General features: G+C 39.1%; 1 long non-coding RNA gene across 1 annotated transcript; it reads left to right on the forward strand.

Moving 5' to 3' along the window:
* The first annotated feature begins 768 nt into the window (after nt 1-768).
* LOC125920797 (uncharacterized) lies at nt 769-26,511 on the forward strand. The gene is made up of 3 exons (XR_007457199.1): nt 769-1,095; nt 16,725-16,798; nt 26,069-26,511. It is a non-coding gene; the product is annotated as an uncharacterized LOC125920797 (long non-coding RNA).
* The last annotated feature ends 776 nt before the right edge of the window (nt 26,512-27,287 follow it).

The following is a 27,287-nucleotide window of genomic DNA, read 5'->3' on the forward strand; positions in this document are numbered from 1 at the left end:
TATTTTTGTTATCACAAAAAGCTGCCATCAAAAAGGTTTGTGATGTTAGATCTTATCATTATAAAATTGACCTTTTGAAGTTGACAATAGAAACAAACACCTTTCACACCATTTTGTAGCCAGTTGTCCAGCCTGGTGAGATCTTTTCATCTTTTACCCTCAGCTTTATAAACTGTAAATTCGTGGGGCACCTGGGTGGCTCGGTAGGTTGAGCGTCCACTTTGGCTCGGGTCATGATCTCACAGCTCGTGGGTTCGAGTCCCGAATCGGGCTCCACGCTGACGGCTCAGAGCCTGGAGCCTGCTTCGGATTCTGTGTCTCCCTCTCTCTCTCTGTCCCTCCCTTGCTTGTGCTCTTTCTCTCTCTGTCTCTCAAAAACGAATAAATGTAAAATGTAAAAATTTTAACTGTAAATTTGTAAGTGTGATAAACATGGCTTTTATATTTATGTCCAAGTCACTGATAAAAAATCGCACAGGAAAAGTCCAAGAATGAAGAACTGTGGTGTGCCTGGAGACATTTCCTTCCGGGTTGACCTCCCTCGATTTACATCCTTTCGTGTGATTGTCCAACTACCTGAAAAGTCATGTTTGTAGTACCAGCCATACCACACGCCTCTCTCATGTTCACAAGATCATTTAGATCGGCTTTATCCAAGAGAAGACCAGAAGAAAGATTGCTGGGGTGGGGGTGGGTAGTTGTGCCCTTTTTAGTCACTTCTGTACACAAAGACAAAAGAAGAACTGAACCGATGGCTAAGTGGTTTTAAAAAAGCCAAAGGAGGAACCAATCGCAAAAACAACAGCAGAAACTGTGAAGAAGCCACACAGCTCAGATGAGGGGGCACAGTATCAAATCATGTGCCAATGGTCATGAAAATGCGGAAATCCTTATCCCCTTAGGAAACCCTAAGGGGATATTTCTAGGAAATACGCCTCTTCACCCACCCCCCTAGGAATATTGTGGAATAATTGAGGGTGTGTGAAGACGACACGCTGTACATTATAGGACGCAGTAGGCAGCAATGATAACAGACGTGGAGGACACCTACCTGAGTCATGGAAGATGACGTCGTGGACTTTGACTTGAGACTCGGTAAGTCTTCTTCCAGGTAATGTTAAGACTGTTCCTTATTGGTTATAAAAGTTAGTTTTAATTTGAAGTTGTTTCTTACTTTATCTTCTTCCATGTGGACTTTGGTCCGATGATGACAACTGCGGGTCCCAGAACCCATAAGATATGTGCTTTGTCTACTATTCTATGGTGATCATACAATCTAGGAAGTCTATGACTTAAAAAAATGAGAGTTACTTTTGACCTTTTCTTAGTAAATGTACGTCAGTCAGTTCCTATTGATTATCATCTTCTGTTCCAAGTGTTCCTCAACGATCTGTCTAATAAAAGATTCTAGAATTTCTTAAATCCACTTTTAAAACCTTTGCATGTTGTTACGCTTCTTTCACTTCTCCAATTCCCTAATGTCTCAGACAACAAATCCAGAAGACCTTTACACTCTGAGAAGTAATTTATCTAATCCTGAAGGCATGGCAACATTTAAGATCTCTTGAGGCTCTCCTACTCTCTTTTTCCAAACCCCAGGCTTGGTGATAGAGTGGAAAGAATAACTTTGGATTCAGAAATCCATTTATCAAACTCCTGGCTCTACTACTTATTCACTGTGTAACTTTGGGCAAATTGCCAACACTCTCAGCCTTCATTATATTTCTCTATGAATTGGGGTACCTCAGGGAGCCTGGATGGCTTAGTCGATTAAGCATCCAATTCTTGATTTCGGCTCAGGTCATGATCTCACTGCCATGAGATCAAACCCAGCATCAAGCTCTGCGCTAGGCCTGGAGCCTGTTTAAGATTCTCTCTCTCTGAGGGTTGCTGGAGGGGTGTTGGGTGGGAGCATGGCCTAAATGGGTGATGGGCATTAAGGAGGGCACTTGTTGGGATGAGCACTGAATGATGTAAGTGATGAATCACTAAATTCTACTTGTGAAAACGTTTTTATATTATATGTTAACTAACTTGGATTTAAATAAAAAATAAAATAAAATAAAATAAAATAAAAATATTTTCTCTGTCTCCCCCCTTTTCCTCTGTCCCTCCCCTGCTTGTGTGCACTCTCTCTCAAAAAAAGATGATAACAATAATAAAATAAATTGGGAATATCTCTTAATTCACAGGATTACTATTAGAATTAAATGAAAATATGCAAGTAAACCAAATAGATAACAAAATATTAACAAATAAAATCTAACAATATATAAAATAATTATACAATATGACCAAGTGGGATTTATCCTAGAAATGCAAATCTGGGCCAATCAGTGCAATCCATCATATTGAGTGCCTACAGAAGAAAAACTGTATTGTCATATCAACTAATGCAGAAAGACATTTGACAAAATTCAATATCCATTCTAAATTTAAAGCAAAAATAAAACTCTCTGGAAACCAAGAATAGAAGCAAACTTCCTAAACTTGATAAAGAGAATCAGAAAAAAAAAAAACCCTTCTGATAATTTCATACTTAATGGCAAAAGATTGAGTGCTTTCCCCCTAAGATAGGAACAAGCCAAGGATATCCACTCTCACCATTCCTATTCAACATTATACCAGAAGTTTTAGCCAATAAAAGAAGGCAAGAAACAGAAATAAAAGGCATACAGATTAGAAACAAGTGAATAAAACTGTCCCTATCTGCAGTACAAATACCTACATAGAAAGTCCCAAGGTTTCTACAAAAAAGAAACAAAAACAAAACAAAAAATCTCCTAGTATCATGTTCACATGAAACAAGGTCACCACACAAAAATTGATTGTATGTCTACCTGCTGGCAATAAACAATTAAAAACCAAATTTACAATCATACTACTGCTTACAATCACTCTAAAAATAGAAAACACTTAGGTACATATCTAACAAAACATGCACAGGTCTGTATGCTGAAAACTACAAAATATTGATGAAAATAATCAAAGGCCTAAATAAATAGAAAGACATACCATGTGTATGGACTGGAAGACTTAACACTGAAGATGTAAATTCTCTGTAATTGATCAGCAGGTCCAATAACATCTCAAAATCCAATAACATTTTTGTCAATACACACCAACTTATTTTAAAATTTATGTGAAATACCAAAAGAACTGAAATCGCCAAAACAATTTTGAAAAAGAAGAATAAAGTTGAAGGAGTCACACTATCTTTTTCAAGGATTTACTATAAAGTTACAGTAAACATGACAATGTGGTATTAGTGAAAGTTTGGACATGATAATGGGCAGATTTGAAGAGAAGGTCCAAAATTAGACTACACAAATATGGCCAATTAGTTTTGACAAAGTTCCAAAGAAAATTAAATGTAGAGAGGTAATCTTTTCAATAGATGGTATTGGAATAACTGGACATTTATATGCAAAAACATGAACGTCAACCTAAACTTCACACCTTCACAAAAAATAACTCAAAATGGATCATAGATTTAAATGTAAAACATACAGTGATTAAACTTTTGTATGAAAACATGGGAGGAAATCTTCAGTATCAAGAGTAGACAAAGTGTTCTTGGACATGGCAAGAAAAGCACATCCATAAAAGGAAAACAATAATAACTGTACTGCATCAAAATTAAAACCTTCTACTCTCTGGAAGATACCATTAAGATAATGAAAAGATAAGCTATTGACTGAGAGAAAATATTTGAAAATCATATATTGGACATAGTACTTGGATCCAGAACGTATAAAAATCTCTCAAAATCTAACAGTAGAAAATCAAATAACCCAATTCAAAAATAGGCAAAAGAGTCTTTTGTGGTTTGTTTCCCTTTTTACTCTTTCCCCCTTCCCATATGTTCATCTGTTTTGTTTCTTGAATTCCACATATGAGTTAAATCATATGACATTTGTCTTTCTCTGATTGACTTATTTTGCTTAGCATAATACATTCTGGCTCCATCCATGTCATTGCAAATGGCAAGATTTCGTTCTTTTTGATGGTGAGTAATATTCCATTATATATATACACCACATCTTCTTTATCCATTCATCAGTCGATGGACATTTGGGTTCTCTCCATAGTTTTGCTATTGCTGATAATGCTGCCATAAACATTGGGGTTCATGTACCCTTCAAATCTGTATTTTTGTATCCTTTGGGTAAATACCAATAGTGCAATTGCTGGATTGTAGGCTAATTCTATTTTCAGCTTTTCGAAGAACCTCCATACTGTTCTCCAGAGTGGTTGCACCCGTTTTCATTCCCACCAACAGTACAAGAGGGTTCCCCTTTCTCTGCATCCTTGCCAAAACCTGTTGTTTCTTATGTTGTTAATCTTAGCCATTCTGACAGGTTTTGATTTGTATTTCCCTGATGATGAGTGATGTTGGGCATCTTTTCATGTGTCTGTTAGCCAGATGGTTGTCTTCTTTGGAAAAGTATCTGTTCATGTCTTCTGCCCATTTCTTAACTGGGTTGCTTGGGTTTTTTGGGTGTTGAGTTTCATAAGTTCTTTACAGATTTTGGATACTAACCCTTTATCAGATATGGCATTTGCAGATATCTTCTCCCATTCCATAGGCTTTTAGTTTTGTTGATTGTTTCCTTCACTGTGCAGAAATGATAGAGAACAACCTGAGGGCTGTTGGAGCAAGGTGGGTGGGAAATGGGCTAGATATGTATAAGGAGGGCACTTGTGATGAGCACTGTATGTTGTATGTAAGTGCTGAATCACTGAAGTCTACTTCTGAAACCAATATTGCACTGTATATTAACTAATTAAAATTTAAATTAAGAAAAAGACAAGAGATAACAAGTGCTGGCAAGAATGTGAGGAAAAGGGAACTCTAGTATATTGTGGGAATCTAAGTTGGTGCAGCCACTACGGAAAGCAGTATGGAGGTTCCTCAAAAAATAAAATTAGAACCACCATAAGACCCAGCAATCTCACACCTTGGTATATAACCAAAGGAAACAAAATCGGTGTCTCTAGGAGAAATCTGCACTCCCAAGTTCACTGCAGCATTATTCAAAACAGCCAAGGTATGGAAACAATCTAAATGCTTTTCAATGGATGAATGGATAAACAAAATATCAATATATAAACAACACTATATTATCGGGCCACACAAAAGAAGGTAATCCTGCCATTTGTGACAACGTGGATGAGCCTGGAGGGCATTATGCTAAGTGAAATAAGCCAGACAGAGAAAGACAAATACTGTATGATCTCACTTATACATGAAACCTTTAAATTAAAAAAAAAAGTCAACTTCATAGAAACAGAGAATTTAGGGGCACCTGGGTGGCTCAGTCGGTCAGCATCCAACTTCAGCTCATTTCATGATCTCATGGTCCATGGGTTCGAGCCCCACATTGGGCTCTGTGCTGACAGCTCGGAGCCTGGAGCCTGCTTCAGATTCTGTGTCTCCCTCTCTCTCTGCCCCTCCCCTGCTCATGCTGTCTCTGTCTCTCAAAAATAAATAAATGCAAAAAAATTTTTTTTAAGAAAAAAATAAATAAACAGAGAATTTAATGGAGGTTATATAATGTAGGTTGCCAGAGACTGAAGGGAGGGGGAAAATGTGGGAATATATGTCAAAGGGTACAAACAATCAGTTAGAAGATAATTTCTGAGGATTTAATATACAGCATGGTTACTATGGCTAATAATATGGTTTTGTATACTTGAAATCTGCTAAGGCATGCTCTATTATGGCTCAAGACTCCTATATTTATCACTGTCCTTGGTGCCTCCAATTCCTTTTATCTCTGAGTTTTCCCAGTGTTTTTTTTTTTTTTCCAGATATTAGATTCCATAAAGGATGATTTTCAACTTGAGTCCATTAAAATTATTCAAAAAAAAAAAAAAGAAGGCAAAAGACTCACACACCTTATCAGAGGATAAGAGGATGTCAACTAAAGACATGAAAAGATGTTCAAAATTATTTTCCATTAGAGAAATACAAACTAACACCAGGATGAGAGAATTCTGCACACCTATTAGAATGACTAAAATAAAAAATACTGACAATACCAAGTTCTGGCTAGGATTCAGAGCAACTGAAACATTCACATATTGCTGGCAGAATGAAAAATAGAGATACTCTGGAAAACAGTTGGGGAGGCTCTTCTAAAGTGAAATACAGACTTACCATACAACCCAGTAATCCCACTCCTAGGTATTTGGACACTTAGGTTCAGTCAAAAATCCTTACGTGGATGTTTATAGCTGCTGTATTCATACCTATCCCAAACTGAAAAGAACAACAGGTGTTCTGAACGATGAAACAAACTATGGGTAAGCAAACATAAAAAGACAAAGCACTGAGCAGTGAAGAGGAACAAACTCACAATCCCTGCAACAACCTGGATGAATGTCAAAGGCAGGTCAAAGAAGCCAGTTCCAAAACCAAGACAGCACTGAGAAATGTCAGTGGGTTAGAGAACTATTCTGTATTTTTACTGTTGTAGTGAAACAGTACCTGTATTTAAATTCATAGAACTGTATACCAAAAGACCAAAGTCAACTTTATACTAATTTAAAATGTCTCGGTGCTAAAATAAAAAGACAATACTCAAAGATGTTTCATTCCTGTTTCCTCATCTATAAAACAGGAGCTTTAAAAGTACTTTATGGGACACAATAAAACAACTGACGGTAATAAGGTTCTGCAAGTAGCCAAGCATCCTCAGGCATTAAGTATAAAACAAAGATAAGTGCATGTATTTAATTTTACAAATTTAATTAAAGATGCAGGCCCCCATGAGAACTGGCTTACAATGAACCTCATTTTGTTTAATGTTCACTTATTTATTGAGAGAGAGAGAGAGAGAGAGAGAGAGAGAGAGAATCCCAAGCAGGCTCCATGCTGCCAGCACAGATCCCAAAGCAGGAATCAATCCCACAAACCATGAGGTCATGACCTGAGCCAAAACCAAGAGTTGGAGGCTTAACTAACTGAGCTACTTACTACCCAGGTGCCCCTAAAAAGAATTTTAAAAAGGAGAAGACACATATCACAGAGAAGAGTATGGCACATTTCCTAATTTCACTCCTACCCTCCCCCAGAAGCCACATTGGTCCATAAACAAAATCCCAAGAATTCTCACTAACATACCCTCACACACACATTTGAAAAGAAGGATGGTATGTTGCTTATCTTCAGATGTATAAACAACACAGCTGATTCTCTGTGGAGAAGATAAAGTGCCTAAGATGTTTGTAAATTGAGAACCAATGTGAATTTAAGGTCTACCCACGGAATATATCCTGACCAGATAGCGAGAATTCAGGTGCCCAATATTAAAGAGAGCCTCAAAAGTGAAAGCAGAGCCTAAACACACACACACACACACACACACACACACACACACACACCATACACTTAGGCTACACTATACTTCTGGCAAGCTAGCTTGTGGTAGTGATGGAGTAACACTAAAGCTAGGCTAGACACAAAGTCTAGTCCAGATCCGGGTACTGGTAAGAATGACTATTCAGACTCTGTGTAAGTCACTTTCACTTGTTTCACTATCAAATCAGCAAAAAGTGCAAAAGGTCAAGGTTTCAAGTGGATGGGAATATATCCTAATGCCTCCCTTTGCTCCTCAGAGTCACCTAATATTCAATGGTATCAGTATCTTAAAGAAAGAAAGGAATCTTCTCGCTAGAGGAGGAAAGAACCATGGCCAACAATAAGAGTGAATGAGATTTTTAACAATACTAACTGGAATGACAATAGTGAAAAGAAACTGTGGACAAATAGGAGAAGAACAAAGAAAATACAGTGTATAATTAATAAAGAAATTAATGTAGAAGAAAAACAAAGCAAACAAGAAACTGAAGGAAATTTTTCAGAAGAGCTTTGAATAGTCAACAACAACCACTTGACTTTGACAAAATAAGCGCACAACAATTAGAATATAAAGAACACTATAAGAAAAGGGAAAGTATTTCTCATAAAATAAAAAGAGAGCCAAACAATGTCACTAAAATTAATCAAGTTAGAACAGTAAGAAACAAATAAATAAGATTGAAAGAGCAAAAAACAAAATCCACTTACTTACATTTAGAAAAGGATTATGAACATCCTAGTAGTGTAAATAAACATGGGTACTCAAAGAATCATAAACTACCAAAATAGGCCTCCAACAAATGCATAATTGGTATCTAGAAGAAAAATAACAAATGAAATAAGCAAAGTATTACAAAAATATATTATAAGAAAATATACCTGACATTAAAAATTAAATCTGCACAGTGAATAAACATGAAAATTAGGTATGGAACTCTTTACATTAATATATGTCCGTGTTGGGGCGCCTGGGTGGCTCAGTCGGTTAAGCGACCGACTTCAACTCAGGTCATGATCTCGCGGTCCGTGAGTTCGAGCCCCGCATCGGGCTCTGGGCTGACGGCTCAGAGCCTGGAGCCTGCTTCCGATTCTGTGTCTCCCTCTCTCTGCCCCTCCCCCATTCATGCTCTGTCTCTCTCTGTCTCAAAAATAAATAAACGTTAAAAAAAAATTTTTTTTAAATATATGTCCATGTTAAGTTAGTGAATTTCAAGAAATAATGAAGAAATAATTTTTCAGGCATCAGAAAAAGTTAATTACCTCCAAGGAGAAAAAAAAAATCAGACAGATCTCAGACTTCTGCATAGCAACATTCATGCTCAATTATAAATAAGAATTCTGTGCAGTGTGATGTCCAATATGACAGTCACTAGCAACATAAGGCTGTTTAACACTTAAAATGCGGCTACTTCAAAGTGAGTTGTGTTCTAAGTGTCAAATACATGCTGGGTTTTGACAACTTACTATAAAAAGTTTTTTTAAATCTCATTAATAAGGTTTTATGTTGACTACATGTTAAAATGATATTTTGACACAGTGGGTTAAATAAAATATACTATTGAAATTAATTTTATCTATTCTACACGATATTTTTTATTTATTTGTCTGTTTACTTATTTATTTTACAGAGAAAGACCATGAGCGGGAGAGAGGGGCAGAAGGAGAGAGAGAGAAAGAGAATCTCAAGCAGGCTCCGTGCTCAGTGTGGAGTCCCACATGAGGCTCAATCCATGACCCCTGGGATCATGACCTGAGCTGAAATCAAGAGTTGGATACTCAAATGACTAAGCCACCCAGGTGCCTCTGTTACACACAATATTTTTAATGTGGCTACTAGAATTATAATTCTATCAGATAGCATTGATCTACATAGTATTTTAGGAAAGAATATAATAGCTCCAAAAGAATATAATTATAATTATAATTATAATATCATATCATATAATATAACATAACATATATCCAAAAAAATATAATAGCTATTCAAGTTATTTTAAAGTAATTTGTAACAGGTATACATTTTTTAATGTAAAAAAAAAAAAGGAAACTTAAACTTTTACTGAAGAAACTGCTTGATGAAATCCAGAAAAGAATCAAAATAAAAAACTCAAAATTGGAGAAGTCATGGTAAAGAGGACTAGTGATGAGCACTGTATCCATTTAAATATGCCAAAAACTGTGGAACTAGGATTGCAAAGGAGATTGTATTATACATCTTGGTAATATAAAAGTAACAATATAATAGAGGTTAGCAAACCTTTCCTAAAACGAGCAAGATAGTAAATAATTTAGGCTGTGGGCCATATGGTCTCTGTCAAAACTATTTAGTTTTACTGCTACAGTTCAAAAGCAGGAATAGACCATACATAAACAATGTATATGTATAACAATGTGGCTTTGTTAATACTAAGACTTTGTTTACCAAAACAGGACCATATTGTTCCCATCAGGGCTACAACTTACACTGCTGTAACTCAAAAGTTAGAATAGACAATACATAAACAAAGGGGCATGGGCAACTGAGCAAGTTACAATAAAACTTTATTTACAAAAACAGGTAGCAGGCCCTATTTGGTTGTAGTTTCCTAACCCTATAACAGAGAGGAGGGAAAAGAAATGTACGATGATAAAAACCCCCATCTTCTTAGTGGGTATTTTAAAACTACTATCTAAAATTGAAGTATACAGTTTTTTTAAAAAAAACATAAAATCCCTTTTCAAAATTTGCTTAATATATTTCCCTTTAAAGAGGAGTTTTTACAGAAAATAATATCTTGCGGGTGCCTGGGTGGCTCAGTCAGTTAAACAACTGACTTCGGCTCAGGTCATGATCTCACGGTTTGTGGGTTTGAGCCCCACGTCAAGCTCTGTGCTGACCGCTCAATGCTGGAGGCTGTTTCAGATTCTGTGTCCCTCTCTCTCTGCCCCTCCCCTGCTTGTGCTGTGTCTCTGTCCCTCTCTCTCTCTCTCTCTCAAAAATAAACATTAAAAAATTGTTTTAAAAAGAGAAGATGAAATAATGAAATGAAATGAAAAAATGAAATGAAATGAAATGAAATGAAATGAAATGAATATCTTTGGGGATTAAGAAATCAGTCTAGGAATATTACTCAGCCATCAAAAAGAATTAAATCTTGCCATTTGCAACTATGTTGATGGAGCTAGAGAGTATAATCCTAAGTGAAATAAGTCAAAGAAAAACAGATACCATATGATTTCACTAATACGTGGAATTTAAGAAACAAAACAAACAGGAAAAAGAAAAAAAAAAAAGAGTAGCAAAGAAACAGAACTCCTAACTATAGAGAACAAACTGATGGTTACCAGAGGGAGGGGGTGGGCCGATGGGGGAAATGGGTTTGGGGGATAAAGGAGTACCCTGTTATGATGGGCACTGGGTGTTGTGTGAGAGTGTTGAATCACTAGATGGTATGCCTGAAGCAAATGTTACACTGTATGTTAACTACACGGGAATTAAAATAAAAACTTAATATAAAAAAAAAAGAAATGAATCTAAAATTCATTTATTTCTGTTTCACTTGTTTCTCTATCAGTTCAATTCAAATAACATTGAAAAGGGGGCGCCTGGGTGGCGCAGTCGGTTAAGCGTCCGACTTCAGCCAGGTCATGATCTCGCGGTCCGTGAGTTCGAGCCCCGCATCAGGCTCTGCACTGATGGCTCGGAGCCTGGAGCCTGTTTCCGATTCTGTGTCTCCCTCTCTCTCTGCCCCTCCCCAGTTCATGCTCTGTCTCTCTCTGTCCCAAAAATAAAATAAAAAACGTTGAAAAAAAAATTCAAATAACATTGAAAAGATATTTTTACTTATAAAACTACTCGTCGATTATTTTCTATGCTGCTGGATCAATATATGCCTTCACCGTCGCTTTTTAACCCTTTTATAACCACACACCCAAAAAACCGAGTGTGATCACATTGCTTTAAAGCAGCCACTGGAAAATATTCTTACCCATCTTCTTGGAGCTGAAAAACTTCAGAGTACAAAATAAGCGACTGTGTTACCATCACGATCTGTCACATCAGCTTCCATGTCCTCCAGGTTCGACTCGTCAGAGTCTTTTTCCCTGAGTTACCCCCTATTTTTCTGTATCGTGTCAGCTACCCTTTAAAATAAGCCGCTGTTTTTGTTTTTTCAGCTTACGCTCTTTGGTCAACTCAGGTCAACTATCCTGATACTGTGCGATCCCCTCTCATATCATCTGAGCCTAAAAATACATCCTTGCAAAATTAAAGAATGTGTTTTTCTTTCCGAGTCATCTTGACAGGTATCTAGTTCCCAAACTAAAGAATTGTAACTGATTTCAGGCATGAAGATCACTGGTGCGAGAAAATCCTTGCATGGAGGCCCCTGTGTCTAATCACCGTGTATGCTTCTGATTGTGTTCTTTAGTGAGAAAAGAGAGATCATCCAGTCTTTAGAGATGGAGTGCCACCCATTGGACACAACTAAAATCAAAAGGGACTTCCCAGGGGCCCCTGGGTGGCTCAGTCGGTTAAGTGTCCGACTTCGACTCAGGTCATGATCTTGCAGTCCGTAGGTTCGAGCCCGGCGTTGGGCTCTGTGCTGACAGCTCAGAGCCTGGAGCCTGTTTCAGATTCTGTGTCTCCCTTTCTCTCTGACCCTCCCCCATTCATGCTCTGTCTCTCTCTGTCTCAAAAATAAATAAACGTTTAAAAAAAAAAGGGACTTCCCAGTTCTCGGAGAAAAGCGACAACTGGAGCTTTGTACGAAAGTGCCAGTAACTCATAAACAACTCAGATATCTCTTACAGGGAGATCATTTCTAAAACAATAAATCTTTCGCGGATGCTTGTTCAAACATGAACCCAAACTGTCTGAGTCCTTTATCAGATATTGTCTTTCAGTATGATTTCTCTCTTAATATTTGAAAAATCTTACTCCGGTGCCATGCATGACTAGAACACCTTAAACAAGGTTGCCAGTCATTAATTAAATGGCAGCCATTTAAATTTTAATACTTGTAATAACTTGTGTTTGAACATTAAATCTAAATATAATAGATTAGGCCTAAAAAGAAGGAAAGAAAAGCTTTTCACCTAAATAATCCAAATCATTCCTCATAAGTAATCTCATCTCAATAACCATCCATTTTCTGGAAATCACTATCGCTGTAATAGAGCCAGTTTCATGAAGAAAAAGAAAAATGAATTCCTTGCACTGGACTTACTACATCGATTTTCATCGCGGCTCTGAGACTGTGTCACCTTGGTGGCAATGTAAATTGTTGGATAATTTTATGATAAATATATTTTACTCAAAGGCCATTCAAATATGTAAAAATAAATTTCTCTTGAAGAGAAAAATCTATTCTGGACTTCAGATAGGATAATTCTCCTGCACTCCTTAAATAGTAAGGTGCGTCATCAAAACCAAAGCACCAAACACGCAGGGTCCCTACCGAAATAGTCATTTTGTTTTTTCAGCTGCGCGTAACCTCATATATCTCAGCCCCATGCGTGCTTGGTATATTTAGTAACCACTCAAGTTGCTTCTCTTTCTTTAGCGTATTCTTTAATAACCCTAAGAAACTTCTGCTGCTCTAAAAATTTATTCCCATTTTGCTTATAGTCAGTGGGGAAGTCATCATTTATCCACACATTTCCATTAAAGGAGTTTAGATGAGAGATGAGATAATATTAGCAATGTAGGAATCACCAGTGTCTGCATCCACAAGGATAAGCATGGTAGTAACCACACGAAACAAATGAGAATCAGAATGGCTGGGCCAGCGGAACGCGTTGCTCTCCTACAACATGTCTTGATTCTTACATCTTGCTCAGTGATAAGGAGAAGAGTAAGAGCCATGGTGAATTTGTATCAGTATATCCAAAATGTTTAGGTGCTTTCTGCATTCCAAAAACAAAAGGATGTACCACCACTAAATAATCTTTAATCAAGCCTCAACTTTCATTCCAGAAACACAAGGAGAAGGTTGCTATATTTGTTCTTTTTTTCTCTCTCTCTCTCTCTTACCTATGAATAAGGAAGCAGGTGTTTAAACAGCAATAGCTGAGATCTAAATTCAATTCTGGAAGGATTTTAAGACTGAGAAGTTAAATAGAAAAATAACTTACTGGGTGAGGTTGTAAACTTCCCACATACCAAGGTTTTAACATCCTGAGCCATCATTAGAAAACAACTATTTACTTTGGACTTACAAATAATGGCTTTTAAAAAAATCTTGGATCCAGAAATTTCAATATGTCTCCTTCATTGGTATTAACAGTCTTTCTAATATTCTAGTTATAAGCAGGGCCTCTGGAACCAGACTACCTGAGTGCAAATCCTAGATCTGCTACTTATGAGCTTGGTCATATTATTTATGAGTTTGGTCAAGTTAACCTTTTGGTGACTTAGTTTCCTTGTCTGTAAAAGTATCTGCCTCAAAAAAGTTGTTATAAAAATTAAATGTGTTAATTTAATGCGCCTGGCACACGGTGAGCAGTACCTATGATTTCTGCCATGATTTTCTTTGCATATCTGATATTTCACTTCTAATCTGGACAAAATACTTTGTTTGAATTTGATTATCTTAACATGGCATGAAAGAGGCAGGTTGAATTTTGTTATTCCTTACCCATTCACTTTATGTATTCATTCATTTATTCATCCATTCACCTGGCATGTGTTGAACACATAGTATGGACTCTGTATAGAGCAAGACCCTGGGGACACAAAGGTAAATAAAATATAATCTTCAGGGAAGAAGAGAGAGTCACATATACTGCTAAGCACATTAATGTCCCAGGTCTACAGTAGGAGAATAAAGTGCACAGTGGAGGTCTGAGTGAGGGAAAGACAAATTTCACCCCAAAGAAGGGTTAGGAAAATCTCCACTGAGAAAGGGGTGCTTGACCTAAGTACTGAGACATAAGCAAGTTTCTCCTGGGGTCTGAGTTAGTGTGAGGGCAGGACATTATATGTAAAAAAGATATGAAGACAACCTCAGTGGGTAAATCAGAGGCCCTCCAGCAACCTAGTAGGCAAAACTAACACAGATTCTTCCACATACTGGATAAAATAGCATAAGACAAAATAGCCAAGCTTGAAAGAAGGGAAAGGAAAACAACCCATAATTTCAAAAAATGAAGGAGACAATCAAATGCTGAGTAGTAAATCTAACTGATGTAGCAGCCTCCCCGGGGTTGTCAGCCCTCCTTAGAGTGAAGGCTGAGTGTTAATATCCAGGCAGGAAAAAGAAAAGGAAGCAGCCTGTGTGAGGTAGAGAGCTGGAACTGAGACCTCCGCACTTAGCTGGGCCCATCTAGGAAAAAGGAACTAGAAATATTCCCCCTACCAACCTAAAGAGGTAGCAAGGAAACTTGCCATCTGCCTGGAACTCAGAGTGGGGAAAAAATTGAAAACCCCACACCGAAGGCACATTTGCATATGAGGGTCCAATTTATATTTTCCCCATCAAAATCCCAAGCTAAGATGTTAGTATTATACTGGTATGAGAGCCATGAAACTAGAAAGCTAGCAAAGTTGGTATGGCCACTACCCAGGGCACTACTCCCACAGTGGGGAAAACCAACCCCTAATGAAGATGATCTCACAGTGAAAAAAATTAAAACACACACACACACACACACACACACACACACACAGACTCTTAGAAACAATCCATCATCACGAGAGAGATTCTGTTCCATTCCAAATAGAAAATTCACATTAGAAAAACCAGATATAATTGGGGCACCTGGGTGGTCAGGTCATGATCTCACAGTTCATGAGTTCGAGTCCCACATCAGGTTCATTGCTGTCAGCACAGAGCCCATTTCAGATCCTCTGTCCCCCTCTCTCTCTGCCCCTTCCCCCTACTGGCACGCTCTCTCTCAAAAATAAATAAAACATTAGGGGCACCTGGGTGGCTTGGTCGGTTAAGCGTCCGACTTCAGCTCAGGTCATGATCTCATGGTCCGTGAGTTCAAGCCCCACATTGGGCTCTGTGCTGACAGCTCAGAGCCTGCAGCCTGCTTCAGTTTCTGTGTCTCCCTCTCTCTCTGTCCCTCCCCCGCTTGCTCATGTGCTTGCTCTCTCTCTCTCTCTCTCTCTCTCACACACACACACAGACACATAAATAAACATTAAAAAATCTAATTTAAATAAATGAATAAAACATTTAGAAAACTAGATATAATAGATCTGACTGAATAAGACTATAAAATAAGTGACGTTTAAATAATCAAGGAGACAAAATCAGGAATCGAGATAACAATGAAAGAACTGTGTGATGATGAGAAAAGATAAGGGTTAATGCAAAGGTTAATGTAGCATTGCCCACTTAGATAATTATTTGGAGCTCAGCATCTCTACAGTGGCAGGAGGGGCTGGGGGGGGGGGGGTGGAAAATGAGGAGAGAATGGAAAAGATGCATCAAGAGATAAGACCTGAGAGGTAGACAGGATCAAGTTATGTAGGGTCTTGTGCCATCTTGAAAAGTTTAAGTCCCTCAGCAAAGAGAAGACTTTAAAGAACTTTAATCAATAAAGTGATGAATAGATTTATTTCAAGATGTTCTCTTTGGCAGTATTTGGAAAATGAGTGAAAGGAGACAAGAATGGAAAGTGGAGACCACTAAGAATATTTCACAGTAGACCAGATGTCTTTAGTTCCAAGTTGTGTTTACAGGCTACGGAATATTCAAATGCTCTTATCAGAGTTCCAAATTGTGATCATCCCACAAATATCAGCACAACTCAAGAAGCTGCAGGACTGCATGGAACATTTATGCTGTCAGATGGTGCAAATATTGGGGATACAGAGATGAATAAAACACAGGCTGTTTTTCTCCCTCCAAGTGCTCGTAAACTAGCAGGAGAACCAGACACATAAATAACTAATCATTACACGATCTGATGTATATAAGAGAAGAATGAACAGAACTGGGGAGGCTAGGGCATAAGCGTTGACAAAGGCATGACAGGGAAAGGGACATTTGAGTTGAACCCTGAGGGAAGAGTGAGAACATTCAATGTAGGAGGAATTTTGTAACTGCAATGACTCATGAATGTAGTATCAATATGATAAATATTCAGGAAACACTTTCCATAAACTTCAAATCTTGATGATGTTCTGACGTATGAGTCATCATGTGGTATAAGTGATGAATAAAGCTTGATCCTCAGTGAGCTTAATGTAATAATAATTCTTTGGTATATGAGAATAATTTTACAAGCCTGGAACACATTCTCTTATCCCTAAAGTAACTCTGCAAAGTTGGTCTTATTCTACCCATTTTGGGATGAGGAAATTTGTTAATAGAAAACTAATTAAACACAAGACTGACTCACAGTCTACATTTGTTCCATCTCACAGGGAAATTTCCAACTGTTCTGATCCATCTAGGCCAGGCCAATGTGTTTTTCTCTCACATTTCCTGCTTTGACAAGGTGAGTGTATGGTGGCAGAATATGCCACCCCCAAATATGTCACTTTGGCATAAGGATTATTTTGAGTTAAGGTAAATCAGAAGAAGCAGATATAAGAAAAGCTCTCTGCTCTCTCCTATTTGCCTGTAAGCAGAACATAAACTTACAAAGATGACCCCCCTCTCCACCAGAAAGAACAAGAGTTAATCACTAGCGACAACTTTGGACCTTATTGGCCTGGAGATGGCACCAGAGGAAATTATGAAACAAACCTTACTAGAGCTACCCTTTATCGACCCTTAGTTTCTCATATATCTGCATTCCCACAATTTGCTGCCATGAAAATTCAAAGTTCTTTTCCTTTGTCTTGTCACTTTTCTGAAAGTATATTGTTCCTTTGCTAAGATGGTATATAAGCCCAAGTTCTAACCAACCCTTTGAGTTACTCATCTCTGAGTGTTCCTTTATGTAAGCATGTGGCACGTGTTAATAAACTTTTGATTATTTTTCTTTTTTTTTAATGTCAGACATGCTCTAATCAGACAGATAAAAGAAAGTCTTCTCATTCAAATTAAACAGACCGTTAAGACGCTAAATCATTTTTACTGGCTTAAATTTTACATATTTTGATTTTGTTCATGAAAAAAATAAGGGCTTAAAGTTTTTAAATGCACTAGGAATATGAGGCTGTACTACTATATGCAAATATTTTAATATACAACCATAACATTTTTTTGACATGTTCTATATACATACTTGATAGCAGTCCAGCCACCACAACCATTCTTTAAGATGTGCATGGCCACCTTGACCTGCTCTCATGGAGCCTTTCCTGGCAAGTTGCAGAAGATCTTTTTTTTTCCCCAAAATGAAACTCCCTTTAATGAAAATGCTGAAGCTCATAGTCAATCTGAGACCAATGTAAAGATCATATGTTCCATATCCCTGGATCATTTCATTTGTTAGTAAAGAAGTTCTTGTGAATGACAAAACAGAGAAACCACTGGTGTTGGAAACTAGAATATGCAGTCTTCAAATATGTAAGTTGAATATGGTCTCTCTTCTGAAAAAGAAAGGCTGGAAGAGGTTAGAAAGACTTATTCACTGTCATTTCCTTGTAAATAATACTCTATATTCTCATTTAAAGTTTTAAACACTGGCAGAGTAGCTCCAGCCCCAGTTGGAGGCCAGCCAAGTGGCTTCCCCTCCACTGTCTGACCCTGGTCACCTCCACTCACAAGCCCACACAGGCCACATGGGCTGCCCCCTCTGGAGTTTCTGTGACCAGCACCTTCATCATGTGTGGTACGAGGTGAGAGCATTTGGGGCCGCAGCCGTGCACACTGTCTCCTCCATGGGGGAGCCCCAGGGGAACCTGCCTCAGATGACCTGTGACACCCCCCACCCACCACCAGGACCAAGAGCCACCCCATAGCTGTTTTTCTCTTATTCATGTGTCTTTTGTCTATCCAATGTATAAGCCCTCAGCCAGAGAACCTAGGACAGTAGCAGGAAAAATATTTCCTCTTCCCTGCAAGTATTCCACATTTGTCCAAGGCACAAATAAGGGCCCAGTACTTTCAGATCGTGGCTTGTCCATGGCAGTAGGTTCCTGAGGGCAAATGGATCTCTAGCACAGTGTGGTATTGACTCACGCCACATCCTGGTCCTTCCTTCCCCTCCCTCACTCCATTCAGTGAGTCTAGCCCTCCACACCTTCCTCTCATAGCCCAGATGTCCTTCCATGGCCCTTCTCACAGTCTCAGCCCTAAACTTATCATGTGTTGACAAGTAAGCATCTCAAAACGCTTGCGTTGGTGTTTGATTAAAGTCTGGGGATTCCCCAGAGTTCATGTGAAGGTAAGACACAGAAGGAAAGGGAAATACACAGAAATCAGATTAATATTCAAGCTAACTCTGCTGTATGAACTGTAGCCTAAAGAGGCGATGGAGTTCAGAGAAGGAACAGCTAATTTAATCAGAAAATGTGCCAAGGCCAGAGCTGAGCTGGGATGGAAAAGAGGCAATTTAGAGAGGACAAAGAAGTTTATACATTTGAGGACTGAATGGGATCCTAGAGATCTTGGAGTCTGTCGTCCTGTCCCCCACAGCTTAGTCTTGGCAAACATCCATAAAAGTCAAGATCCAGCTTGGACCACGTGGACCCCTGTGAGAGACAGTCCTACCAGAGGACATCATCAATGTCAAGAAACGGTGGGAGAACAGGAGGACACAGAGAAACATAATCTGTGAATAATGAGCTTCCTTTGACAAGTAGAGCCAGTATTACAATTTTATTAAGTACATAATTCCTACCAGTTAAAGAGTCTATTCTCTTGATCACCTGGGAGACACTAGGGGAACAGATTGTTCTTTAAAAAAATGTACTATTTGCTTGAACAGCCAATATTAATTGTTTCTTCCCACTCACAAGTACATTAGACTTAGTGGGACTTAAATTGCTTTCTCTTAGGAGGAAGCAACGTCTTGGTTGTAAATTATACATCTTTTCTTGGACATTAAATCTTTATGCCACTAGAAAACTATTGAGAAGATTACTATTCCACCATAATATGCTATCATTCAAATATATAAAAATAGTTTGAGTTCTGGGGAAGAACAGCCACATACAAGTAAACTCGTATGTGTTGAATTAAGTCAGGTCAGTAAACCAGTCTTAGTTTAGTGCAGGAGCTGGCAGACTAGATCCCTGAGGCCAAATCTGTGTGCCACCTGTTTTTATAAATAGAGTGGCATTGGAGCACAGCCACATCCAATCATTTATATATTATCTATAACTACTTCCTTGCTACATGGCAGACTTGAGAAATTGTGAAAGAGACCGGATGGCTTGCAAAGCATAAAATATTTACTATCTGGCCTTCTACCAAAAGAGTTTGCCAACTCCTGGTTGGTCTCAATTCTGTTACTTGTAAAATGTGATTAAGAATACACCCCAATCCGGGGCACCTGGGTGGCTTACTTGGTTAAGCATCTGACTCTTGATTTTGGCTCAGGTCATGATCTCACAGTCATGAGATGGTGAGATCGAGCCCCGCATCAGACTCTTCACTGAGCATGGAGCCTGCTTGAGATTCTATCTCTCCTTCCCCCTCTGCCCCTCCCCTGCTTGCATTCTCTCTCTCTCTCTCTCTCTCTCTCTCTTTTTCTCTCTCTCTCATAAAAAAAAAAAGAATACATCCCAATCCTACCTAATTTCCTCTAGCTAATAAAAATTTACTGAGCACCTATTATGTGGTAGGCATGAAGTAGACACTAGGAGGGGGTGGGGTCAGGGGAAGTACAAAGATGAGTAAGACAAGGTTCCTGCCAAAAACATTCTGAGGGCTGAGAAAGAGGTAACATAAGTAATTTCAAGGTGTGTTAAATACTGAGATAAAATTGTGCTTGACATTATGAAGCCAAAATAGAACTTACCAGAAACTAGAGAAGGCATTCTGGTAAAGTGACAAAGGCATTCTGCAGCCAAGTGACAAAGAACAAGTAGGAGCCAGCCAATGGAAAGGACTAAAAGGAAACCAGAAAGACTAAAGAGCCTGTGCTGGCACTCAAAAGTCAGAACGTGGCTGGCTCTCTCTTTGCATTTCTGCAGTAACAATCTTTGGGACGATAATGCACCCAGCAGGCGGGGAGACAGGGTTGTTACATACGTTACCAAATTCCCTCAGTTTACTTCACAAGGACTTGCTGCTCAAAGACTAATGAAGGAAACAATGAAAGGCTTTAATATTAAACTTGTGTCAAGTGAAGTTTTTGTCTCCCTGAAATTCTACTCTTATTTTTCAAAGCCGCTTAGAACTTACTAATAAATAATTCTACTCGTGGGGTGCCTGGCCGGCTCAGTCGGTACAGCGAGAGACTTTTCGATCTTCGGGTCATGAGTTGGAACCCCCAGATTGGATGTGGCCATTACTTAAAAATAAATTTAAAAAAATAAAATTTAAAAAAATAATGAAAACTAAAATAAAATCTTAAAAAAATAATAATTCTACTTGCAAAAAATATAAGCATCGTATTTTTTTTAACATGCAAAAATCTGGAGAATAGCCGCTATTGCAACGGGTGATAAAATAAAACTTTTTCTGTCTCATCTTTGGCTGCGCCTCCAAAACCAATTCAATGAGCGAGAACTCCCTAGAAAAAATTCTCTGTAAATTTATCCAGATGGTGTGAATTGAAGAGAACAAAAAAAGGTCCTAAGCTCCAGCAATATCTCTTCCACCAGCTCCCATAGTGCCTTGCATTGCAGCCATTGAGACACTCTTGTGGGCTGGCACCTTAAATTTGCAAAGGCCATGTAAGGTTCAAGGGCGTGCATTTGGTACCTGAAAGGTACCACATATTAATGTCTTTCCTTTCACCAAGAACACTAGTGTGAATTATTTTTTCTGACTTATTACTGAAAAGCCAAAAACCTAAGGGTCTAGGGCAAAAGACCACAAATCCTGTCAGGGTTTGGGAGGCAGGAAAGATCTCAAGCATGAGACAGTTCACTGGAAGATTTAAATGGATTATACATTATAGAAAGAGGGCCAGAGAACAAATAGGAAGTGTAAAGATTGAGGGCTTGTTTTTCCACATGCAGGATCTATGAATGTGTGTCTATGAGTTCGTGCATTTGTGTCTCTGTGTTTGGAAGGGGCGGGGGTTTCAGAGGGAAGAAAGGCACGATAGCACCCAAAGGAGGAAAGAACAGGTGGGCAGAGTTTATCAGAGATAATAAACTTTCCGCCTTCTAATTTTTGCTTAGCCATTTTTATTTAAATCATCTTAAGTCTATAAAGTGTAAATATAGACTAAGCCTGGTGAAGGCATTATTTCCACATATCAGTATACAATGTGGACTATTTGAAGGTGATTTGTAGTCAACAAGAGGTGAATATTGGTATTTTTCTACTTTGACCATCATTCCCTGAGGGTGAGAAAAGGTATTTTTTAATGTATTTATATTCCTTGCTCTTTATAACTCTTGTGCCTCCTAATTTTGAGATTGCTTCCACCAGATGCCAATGAGTTCTCTCAGTTCCATGAGGTTATCACAGTACACTTTATCTCAAGTCCTAAAGGGAGGCATTAGAACATCTGTGCATGATTCTCTAAGGGGTGGCTCAAAACTTATCTACACCACCTCCCTGCAGCTCCTATCCAGTCTGAGTAGGAAGATTATCTAGGATGTCTTTGTATGTTAGGCCTGCCTCCCCAAGGGAAAGTGGGTGGGGGGCTTCTCTCCCTTTCTCAAGCTGTCTTAGCTCAGTCTGCTATAACGAAAATCTCGAGTGGTTTAAACAACAGACATTGATTTCTCACAGTTCCGGAGGCTGTGAAGTCCAAGATCGAGTTGCCAGCCAATTCAGTTCCTGATGAGAGCTCTCTTCTTGGATTTGTTATCATGGACAAATTCACTCCTGTCTCTTCTTCTAGAAGGCACTTAATCCCATTCCTGATGGCTCTGTCCTCATGATGTTATCACCTCCCAAAGGCCCTACCTCCTAATACCATCACACTGGGGATTGGGGCTTCAACATATGAATTTGGGGGAAGACACATTTAGTACATAGCACATACCAAATAGTTCTTCAAGAGAACCACTGTAGGGTCTGGGGTGTCTGGCAGGCAGGAGTATCACATCTCACTACCTCTGTTCCCTCCCTGCCATCCATCATCCATAGACAGCTGGATGCCGAACTCCTGGGCCCCACAGTGACATGGTCCCTGACTGAAGGTTCTTGGGAAAGTCGGGCTGGGGTTTCCCAGATTTGTCAGGAGCGACATAGGCCACATGCCTGACCCTAACCCAGTGACGTCTGATGAGAAGCTGGCTAGAATTCCCTCCTAAGCAAAGGGAAGAAAGACCTGCATCTTCAGACTGTCTGGAATTAGGTGCTGAATGTTCTGTGGGTTCAATGGGCACTATGGAAGGTAGCTATCTTTAGAAGTCTTGAAAAGACACTGTGGAAGGGGTCTGCTTGACAGGGCAAAGCCACACTTGGAGAAGAATCTGTGGGAGATGCCCCATCAGCGGAGGTTGCTAAGCAGAACTCATAAGCAGTCATCTGGGCACATGTCTTACTTCATAATTAGAAGGGTTTTGGTACTCAGAGTCAGAGAATGAGGCCGCGTGAGGACCTTTTGGACATTCTCACAAGCACTCCGTGAAAGAAAGCGTCGAACGTTCCTTTGGGCATCTTTCCCCAGAGGGCCCAAAACACCAAATTGCAACAGTGGCAACCAACTAAGACCCCTCCACTCCTTGGACACTCTCCACCCTCCTGCATCCTGCCCTGGAGGCACAAGAAGCAGCAGGTAGCTGGTGGAAGAGAAAGTGCAGGGAAGAGTAGAGAAGCTGACTGGATAGCCCTTCCCCACTGCAGACTCCCAGACCCACACACCTGAGCTATGGTGGATGGGAGAAGGTTTGCATTGGATGCATGATTGGAAGTATGGTAGTACTCTGGGCTTTCTAGTACCTGCAAAGGAGATCTGTGAGACAGATAGTATCCAGAGGCAGGAAAGGCGATCTGACAGAGGGCTGGAAAGAAGACTGTTTCCCACTTTGCTCCCTAAGAAGTCCAGCCCATTCAAAAGCTGATTCTACATCTAAAGCGTAATTAGTAAGTAATGAAATTGGTTTTTCCTATGTGGTCTGTAATTCAATTCTGAAGGAAAGAACTAACAAAAAGATGATGTTTTAAGAAACATCATTAACATTACATTTAAAATAAGGAAAGAATGGGGCACCTGGGTGACTCAATCGGTTGAGCCTTAGATTCAGGCCATGATCTCACAGTTCATGGGTTCGAGCTCTGGGTCAGGCTCTGTGCTGACAGCTCAGAACCTGGAGCCTGTTTCAGACTCTGTGTCTCCCTCTCTCTGCCCCTCCCCCGCTCATGCTCTCTCTCTCTCTCTCTCTCTCTCTCTCTCTTTCTCAAAAATAAATAAACATTAAAAAAATTTAAGGGGCGCCTGGGTGGCTCAGCCAGTTAAGCGTCCAACTTCAGCTCAGGTCATGATCTCACAGTCCGTGCCAACAGCTCAGAGCCTGGAACCTTCTTCAGATTCTGTGTCTCCCTCTCTCTATGCCCCTCCCCCATTTGCACTCTGTCTTTTCTCTCACAAAAATAAAATAAAAACATTTAAAAAGTTTTTTCTTTAATTCAAAAAAGAAAAAGATAAATCAAATGATTTGGTAAATTCACTCAAAAGTAATATAAATAAAAATAGAAAATGGCAGACCTACAGGACCAGCAGTGATTTGTCATCATCATGCTCAGGTTTTCCTTGGTGCTTTTTCTCTACACCAGTGAAGCCTCCCCATAGACTACAGATGTGAGGGGATCTCAGACTTCAGGTTAAGCATGTCTATCACTTACACAACATTGTCTGGTGGACCACTTCATGTCATTATTTTCAAAAAAAAAAATATCTCTTAGAAAGAGAGAACATGAGTTGGGGAGAAGTAGAGAGAGTGGGGATCCCAAGCAGGCTCTGCACTGCCAGTGCAGAGCCCGATGCGGGGGCTCGAACCCACAAACTGTGAGATAGTCACCTGAACCGAAGTCAAGAGTCAGATGCTTAACTGACTGAGCCACTCAGGTGCCCCCAAATCATTTTTTTCTAAATCCATAAACTAGAAAACAACATTAAGAAATAAAAATATTGCTGTAAATTTTAAATTCATACTGGAAAGAAAATATTCTTAGTGCTGAATTGTCTAACACAGTCGTCACTGGCCATTGTTGCTATTTAAATTTAAGTTAAAATAAAAATAAAGGGGCACCTGGGTGGCTCAGTCGGTTAAGCGTCTGACTTTGGCTCAGGTTATGATCTCGAGGTTCGTGAGTTTGAGCCACGCATCTGGCTCTGTGCTGACGGCTCAGAGCCTGGAGCCTGCTTCAGATTCTGTGTCTCCCTCTCTCTCTGCACCTCCCCTGCTCATACTCTGTCTCTCTCTTAAAAGTAAATAAATATTAAAAAATGAAATAAAAATAAAAATAAATAAATATTCAGTTTCTCCATCACATTAACCATATTTCCTTTTTTTTTTTTTTTTTCATCTTTGGAGAGAGAGAGAGAGAGAAAGAGAGGATGCAGGTGAGCGAAAGGCAGAGAGAGAGTGGGTAAGAGAGAGAAAGAGAAAAGTGGGGCTCACCCAAAGCAAGGATCATGTTCACCTGAAGCAGGGCTCGAGCTCACCCAAAGTGGGGATCAGGCTCACAAACCGTGAGATCATGACCTGTGCCGAAGTCAGATGCTTAACCAACTGAGCCACCCAGGCACCCACATTAGCCCCATGTGGCTAATGGCTACCATATTGAACTGTGTAAATATGGAACACTGTCATCATTACAGAAAGTAATATTGGACAACACTATTCTAAAGTTTCAGAGCCAATCATTTTTGACAAAGAAAACAACTCCTGTTTTCTCTGCATGACTAGAATCTTAATATTTTAATCCTCAGCGAATCTGAGTTTTTGTAAAGTATGAAGGTATATGATATCAGAGGCTTGTAAGGACAGAGTATTATTCCTCATTTTAGACACAGACCAAGTTCCGTTGATAACTTTATTTTTAAACAGCCTTATTAGGGTCAAAAGACAGGCAAAAATCCAGAATTGCAACACTTTTTCCTAGAAACTTAATGCCTTTCAGATTGCTTGTAAGCCATAAAAATTCAGCACTGGGGAATTTAAAATGTTGAGTTAGTGACCTCATACATTTAACTTTTTCTCAGAAGTTTTCATGGTTTCCTTGCTAAATACAGAATGCACTTCTTTGTATCACATTCTTTTCCCATATTTGTAACTTTCACTTCCTTTTTACATGATACATATTTTAATATATTAAGGCTACCTTATTTACTGACATGAATAGATATGAGTGCAAGTGTTGAAGAAGAGAGAACTTTCAGGAATATTCTTGGAATTCTGTGATCTTATAGGCTAATAAACCTAGAGAACCAGTGTTTTCTTGGAACAAGAATGATTACAAGCTCTGAATGTCTTAGATATCACTAGACAGCTCTTCTTCCCCACCAAAGAGGAAACTTAATAAATCTTTGTCAGAATTTAAAATTTCCTCTCACTGCTTCTTCTGGAAATACTTGGAGGACTGGGTCACCAAAACCCACATTCATTGTCTATTGAAGACATGGTCAAATCTCAGACATTTTAGTTAATGCCCAGCCTGAACATGTTATTTAATCTGCCTGCAGTGAAAAAATTGATATGTAACCCATAGATTCTCACTGTGACTTTTTTTTAACTTTCAGTGGATGACAGGGTGACTGAAAACACATCGTTCCTTTACAAGCAACATGGCCACCAATGCAGGGCGACCCCTCAACAGCATCCTGGATCAGCGAAGCCCATAGTGAAGGAATCTTTCTAGAGAATTCTATATATGCACCTGTATCATGCTTATTGTGGCTTCCACTGCATGGTTCTGACAGGCAGACATCTGGAAATAAATTATCATGATAAGGATTGTTATTTTTATTTTTTTTTTATTTTTTTTTAACGTTTATTTATTTTTGAGACAGAGACAGAGCATGAATGGGGGAGGGGCAGAGAGAGAGGGAGAAACAGAATGGGAAGCAGGCTCCAGGCTCTGAGCCATCAGCCCAGAGCCCGACAAGGGGCTCGAACTCACGGACCGTGAGATCGTGACCTGAGCCGAAGTCGGACGCTTAACCGACTGAGCCACCCAGGCGCCCCAAGGATTGTTATTTTTAATAGATGCAGAATTTATATTCTTAACTCTTAGGAACTCTTCTAAATGGAAAGAGATAATTAATACACTCCCCACCCTTTCCTACAATTAAAGAAAGAGACACTGACTTTAGAAAACTAATTAATATTGTTCAACAGTTTAGGGAATGCTATTAATTTTCAAAAGTTTACTACAATCCTCACAGAATTTTCCCAGGCCCCGCCACAATACTGGTATAAAACAAATCACATAAGATATTTGAATTCAGAGAAGGGAAAGAGAAATGAAAGTTTGCATTAAAATGATGGCAAAGGAGCACCTGCGTGGCTCAGTCAGTTGAGCATCTGACTCTTGATATCGGCTCAGGTCATGACCTCACTGTTTGTGAGTTCAAGCCCCAAATCAGCCTCTGTGCACAGAGCCTGCTTGGGATTCTCTCTCTCTTTCTCTCCCTCCCCCACACACATGCGCTCTCCCTCTCTCTCTCTCTCTCTCTCTCAAAATAAATAAACTTCAAAAAAAGTTTAAATGATGGCAAAGATTTTGAATTTCCAGGAAGGGAAGTATCCCAAGGAATTCCAGATAGAGTAGGCAGTAAGAAAAGGAAATAACAGGAAAAATGCTGCCATCAGTGCTTCTGAGACTTTAAAGGGCATGGAAATCACAGCTTACTCAAATGAAGCATTTGATAAATAAATCTAGATTAGGACCTGAGATTCTTTTTTTTTTTTTTTTTTTAACGTTTATTTATTTTTGAGACAGAGAGAGACAGAGCATGA

This window comes from Panthera uncia, chromosome C2 (assembly GCF_023721935.1).
Source record: "Panthera uncia isolate 11264 chromosome C2, Puncia_PCG_1.0, whole genome shotgun sequence".
Lineage (NCBI taxonomy): Eukaryota > Metazoa > Chordata > Mammalia > Carnivora > Felidae > Panthera > Panthera uncia.